At 50.4% G+C, this 6,183-nt stretch overlaps 1 protein-coding gene across 1 annotated transcript in view; it reads right to left on the bottom strand.

Annotated features, from left to right (window-relative positions):
• The window catches only part of LOC104530882 (A disintegrin and metalloproteinase with thrombospondin motifs 10-like), a 22,905-nt gene that overhangs the window by 16,267 nt on the left and 455 nt on the right, over positions 1-6,183 (bottom strand). The window lies entirely within an intron of this gene.

Below are 6,183 nucleotides of genomic sequence, written 5' to 3'. Positions count from 1 at the left end.
GAGAAGAGAAGGCTCTGGGGAGACCTTCTAGTGGCCTCCCAGTACCTGAAGGGGCTCCAGGAAGGCTGGGGAGGGACTTTTCATAAGGACAGTTAATGACAAAACAAGGAGAAATGTGTTTAAACTGAAAGAGGGAAGGTTTAGATTAGATATTAGGAAGAAATTGTTGGCTGTGAGGGTGGTGAGACAGTGTCCCAGGTTGGCCAGAGAAGCTGTGGCTGCTCCTCCCTGGAAGTGTTCTTGGCCAGGCTGGATGAGGCTTTGAGCAACCTGGTCTAGTGGAAGGTGTCCCTGCTGCTGGCAGGGGGGTTGGGACTGGATGAGCTTTAAGGTCCCTTCCAACCCAAACCATTCTATGATTCTATGATTCTATGAAGCCTTGGGGCGACAATGTCTCAGGAGAAGACAGTCTCACTTAAGGAGCTGTGAGGTTCTTCAGAACATCTACAGCTGCCATGTGGACCTGCTAACTCTGCTTTGATAACCCACATAACACAGCATCATACCAGGTTCCCCAGTCACAGCTGGATTAGGGGCAACCTCCTAATAAGCACGATGTCCTTGCAATGCCAACCTTGCAATCAAAATAAGAAAGAGGGTAACCACATTTCCCCAGCTGTGCTGAAAAGGCAGCAAGAAAAGAAGTCAGACGTCCTGATTCTCCAGCCAGGTCTCTATCTATGACACCATCCTGCCTTCCCAGCTCACCAGCTTGGTGCTCTTTATCATATCAGCCTGGCTTAGCACCTCCTCTTGGGGCACTTGTGTTTTTCAGCCTGTCTCGTACCACTTAGGAAATGTGCTCTGACAAGGTCACTGTCCAGAACATCTGCCTGCGCTCACACAGTAACACAACGCTTTGGGCTGTCAAAGAAACTGGCACTCTGCAGCCTCGACAGAAATTTCTCATTTTCCAAGCAAAATGTCACAGGGACTGCCAGACTGGATGGGACTGGAGGTCCAGCTGTCTCTGACAGCCCTCAGTACCAGAGGCTTCAGCAGAAGATGTAAAACAATGATACACTGGACAGGATAGCTCCCCCCATCACTGTATCCTTCTGAACCCCTCAAGGCTGGAGGTTTGCTCATGGAGTGGGAGAGGATTTGCTCTCTTTTCACTCTGGAAGATTCTTACTGTACTTTCTGCATCCTATTTGTAGTTGTTTCCTAAGCAAACAGGAGAGGCCAGGCTGCTCCAGGGTGGCTGCATTTTGCCTGGCTCCATAGCACCCATCTTCAAAGCCTTCCCACAGCCATCATAAATTTGGACTCCAAATTACACTCTTACCACATGGCAGCACTGGAAAGTTTCCTTTTCCTCTAGTGTGTTTTCCAGTGTGGGAGCCTGACAGAGTGGTTTCCTTGGCCATCAGTAATGGGACAGTCCTTCCCACCAGCTGGGTTGAGGGGTTAGCTCCCATCCTTCCAAACCATAAGCACTCCTGGCACCTCTCCCTTGCAGCGACAAGCCAGAAATAATTATTAGTTTTTTAACTTCCTGTGCTCCAGCTTCTCCTGCATCATCACCACCTTGTGTGTGATGCAGCCGGGCAAACAAGAGTGACTATTTGCACTTAAGCAATGACCTCAGGCTTGGAAAAATTTGCTATCGGAAGTGTCTTGTTTTTCTTTTTTCCCTCTCTGCAATTCACATAGTGAATCAGAAAGAGATTTGTGCATGTAGTGGCTACAAAGGGACAGGGACCCTGGGCTGCAGCCTCTGATCTTGTCCTGTCAGGTATGTTCAGGAGGGAAAAACATGTCCAGAGCTTGGAGGTGAGGTTGTGTGTGAGAACCTGCTTTTGCTGTAGTGCCAGTCACTGCGTGTCCCCACTCAGGGATATCACTCTGGAAACTGAGGCACGGGAAGAAAGATCGAAGAGCAGCACCTTGCTACACATGAATGTTTTAGGAAGTGATGCTTTGAAGTGGGGATGCCACAAATGGAAAAAATAATGACAAGAGACTTTCAACACAAGGAAGAAGCCAGTGTCCTTGTCTAGTGTTACAGCTGGCTCCTTCCTCTCCTCTGAAAACATAAAAAATTAGATTAGGCTCCAATAGATTAGGATCTCTTACTCCCTGTGTACTCCACCTATCATCACAGATGTTCCCTAATTCATTTGTTAATCTCTGCCTCGGTCATACCACCCATATTACAGACCATACCAGGAGCTCCCAACAGCAAGAGCAGCAGGGTTTGGCCCTTCCTTCCCTCCTTCCTTTCAGAAAAGCCATCACGTTCCCTCTGACCTCTCAGCCACTTCACGCTGTATTAATAGATCTTGGCTTGAAACGTGCAGTGCTGAAGCTGCTGTCTCAGAAGGGTTTGCACTGGTGATAAGCAGCTGGTGTTTCCAAAGAGCTGTCAACCTGCTTCACAAGAGATGCTATAAAAAGTCTTTCTCCAGGAAAACCTCTCCATGGCTGTGTGGGACACTGGGCACACTGTGAGGGTGGTGAGACAGTGTCCCAGGTTGGCCAGAGAAGCTGTGGCTGCTCCTCCCTGGAAGTGTTCTCGGCCAGGTTGGATGAGGCTTTGAGCAACCTGGTCTAGTGGAAGGTGTCCCTGCTGCTGGCAGGGGGGTTGGAACTGGATGAACTTTAAGGTCCCTTCCAACCCAAACCAGTCTGTGATTCTATGATTCTATGATCACAGACCTCCCAGGACAGGGCAAAGGAGAAAGCTGGAGAGTAGGAAAGATGGGGTGCAGGGAGAGGTACCTCACTGCCCCATTTTTGGTGGAAAGGGAGCACACATCTGCAGTGGCAGGGAGGCAGAGGAAGGGAAAGGGCACAGGGGAGGTAGAAGGTTAAGCTGAACAAAGAGAAGAAGAGAGGGAAGGTGAAAGTGGAGGAGGGAGGATTTTGGTCCCCCCCTTGGATGCTCAGCATTGCCTCTCTCATCACAGAGCTGCTTGAAGGATGACAAGGAAGCAGATGTTTGCTCTGGTCTTGTCACCAGAGCAAAGAGGAGCCCCAGCTGCAGCCCAGGCACAACTCCTAAGGATAGCTGTGGAGAATCCTATGGGATCCCACAGCTTCAGCCTGCCCCGGCATGGCGGCAGCCTCACTACATCCTCCAAGAGTCCATCGGTTTACACGTGAGCCAGGAGCAAGGAGATTAACCTCACCTAACGTTCTATAAACCAGAGAACATCCAATCATAGAATCACAGAATCACAGACTGGTTTGGGTTGGAAGGGACCTTAAAGCTCATCCAGTCCCAACCCCCCTGCCAGCAGCAGGGACACCTTCCACTAGACCACGTTGCTCAAAGCCTCATCCAACCTGGCCTTAAACACTTCCAGGGAGGAGCAGCCACAGCTTCTCTGGCCAACCTGGGACACTGTCTCACCACCCTCACAGTGAAGAACTTCTTCCTAATATCTAATCTAAACCTCCCCTCTTCCAGTTTAGAGCCTAATCTATCCCTATGGTTAAACTAAGGCACTAGCAGAAGGTTTCCTTTTGACCAAAACCCATTCAGCATGTGCTGAATCCTTGGTCAATTGTTTCAAGTGCTGTTCCCTGCACTGTTAAAAGCTGCAGCCTGAGCATCGTACACGTTACATCTGAATCTCGTTACATCTCTGCTGGCTTGAAGAGGCCTTCAACGCTGGGCTGCTACTTCCCACAAAGATAATTACAGCTGATGACTATGATACTTTAATCTTTTTCCTGCATAGAACAAATACTGATCTGGAGTCATGAACAGCGGGTATGTGAATCCTGCTCCACTGCTAACTGGTGCAAGTCACTTGGTCAAAATCAGAGGGTTGTTGAAAACACTGGCATTTATTCTTCGTGCCTCCAACTGCTAAGAGGAGATAACAGCGTTTCACCCTCTCGAAAGGGTGTTGTGAGGATTAGGTAATGACTATCTCAGCAGCGTGGTGAAGGGAAGTGTTGAGTAATGTCAATAGCCTGACGCCAACCGTTCCGGATGCACGAAGCCTAAAAAAGCCCTCTGAGAGCAAGAGGGGCCCCTGGGGCAGCCTGACCCTTGGGACAGGACAGGCACTGGGGAGGGGACAGGTCTCAGTCCCCAGCTTGGTGCTCCCAGGGCACCATGCTCCCAACAATGTCACAGGCTGAGACTCATCCCCCATCTCCCCAACACAAGAAAGACCTGGACCAGTTAGAACGAGTCCAGAGGAGGCCACGAGGATGATGCGAGGGCTGGAGCAGCTCTGCTGTGAGGACAGGCTGAGAGAGTTGGGGCTGTTCAGCCTGGAGAAGAGAAGGCTCTGGGGAGACCTTCTAGTGGCCTCCCAGTACCTGAAGGGGCTCCAGGAAGGCTGGGGAGGGACTTTGGCCAAGGGCAGGGAGTGACAGAACAAGGGGTGATGGCTTGAAAGTGGCAGAGGGGAGATGGAGATGAGATGTGAGGAAGAAATTCTTGGCTGTGAGGGTGGTGAGCCAGTGTCCCAGGTTGGCCAGAGAAGCTGTGGCTGCTCCTCCCTGGAAGTGTTCTCGGCCAGGTTGGATGAGGCTTTGAGCAACCTGGTCTAGTGGAAGGTGTCCCTGCTGATGGCAGGGGGGTTGGGACTGGATGAGATTTAAGGTCCCTTCCAACCCAAACCAGTCTGGGATTCTATGATTCTATGACCTGCTCAGGGGAAGCAGCATCTAGAAGAGCAGAAATACATGAACTGTAATTTCACTGAGCCACTTAGATCGAGGTGTCTTAGCAAATGCTGTGGGGACTCATGAGCGAGGGAGGGTTTGAGCTGCTGTGAGTCAGGATGGAGGCGATCTGGCAGCAAAGTCCTCACCAGAGCGTGGCTGTGCTGCGAACACGGTGCTACAGATGGAGGGAGGTGTGAACTGACGGACGCGGGAGGCCCAGAACAGTCACCCCAGGCATTGCCAGAGGCTTTGGCGAAAAGGACCAGAAATAGTGATTGTTTCAGATTCAAGACAATCTGCCTGTGTAACCTCGCACGTTGCACGGCGCCTGCACTGCACGCAGCTCTGGGTCTGGCTGCCTCTGCTTTCACCCAGCACAAGCTGCCATATGGCACTGCCCCACCTTTAGCAACGAGATGACGCTCAGACCCAGGACACCGGTGGCTTTTGGTTGCCTTTGTTCCTCTTTCCAGTTCTTCTTCATGAGACAGCCCACGGCCATCGTAACGACAGCTCGATGGGGTTACGCTACTCAAGAGCCTGGGTCCATGGCTGATTTTGGCCCTGCTGCAATTAATCTGGGCACACGTGGTATATCTCAGGATTATGGTTGTGTTCAGTACACTGCCAAGGTTTTAACATCTCACACAGATAAATGTCTATCTTTGGAGCTCTTTCTTCTTACCTCTAGTGCCTGATGTGAGTGTTCTCATTGTCTCTTAAGAAATAGTCACAAAAGCAAATGAATATTAACAATTTAACTACCCTGTGTTAGCTGCCCAAGTGGTGTTTGTACTCTAGGCTGGGTATAAAGCAGCTCATCTCACTTCCCAGTCACTTCACTCCTAACCTGGAATAAAATCCTGTACAAAGGCACAAATCTATTGTATGAGGGACCCCCATTCTCTGAGAGAGCAGGCTGTGTTTGGCTGCAAGGTGCAAGCCAAAAGGGTGAAGCCAATCCACCACACCTTGCAATCACTTGCACGTATGGCTCGGTGTTTAAACACAGGGAGTTAGAAACACACAGACATACAGGACAGGTACCAAGTGCTCACACCTGAGCAGGTTTGAGCATTTACTAATAGCAGCACTTCCAGGAACGTGTGTACAAACTAAAACTGCTCCTCCAGCAGCACATGCCTGTCCAGACTCAGCTGTACAGATTATTTGTATGCCCCAGCAGAGACCTCCATCCCTGCTCATGCAGAGGACAGCTCACAGAGCACTGGCTGGCTGCACACACACAACCCTCCTCCTAACAAAGCCTCTATTCATCCGAGGATGCGCTGGCTCCACCCGAGGGGAAGAGGAGCTTCCTCTATTGCTACCACATCCCCTTCGCTTTCTAAGCCTGTACGTGGCTCTCATCTTACACAAACCCTGCTGCTCTGAATCCTGCAAAAAGTCAAGGAGTATAATATCCGAGAGCAAAACACATCCTTTGCTTGCAGGTCAACAGAAAACACCTGCCAGTTCCATGAAAGGAATTACACACAATCCCAGACTGGTGGGGTTGGAAGGGACCTCAGGAGATCATCCAGTCCAACC

Source organism: Antrostomus carolinensis, unplaced genomic scaffold (assembly GCF_000700745.2).
Source record: "Antrostomus carolinensis isolate BGI_N321 unplaced genomic scaffold, ASM70074v2 scaffold30780, whole genome shotgun sequence".
Lineage (NCBI taxonomy): Eukaryota > Metazoa > Chordata > Aves > Caprimulgiformes > Caprimulgidae > Antrostomus > Antrostomus carolinensis.
This window is presented reverse-complemented; position numbering and strand designations above follow the sequence as displayed.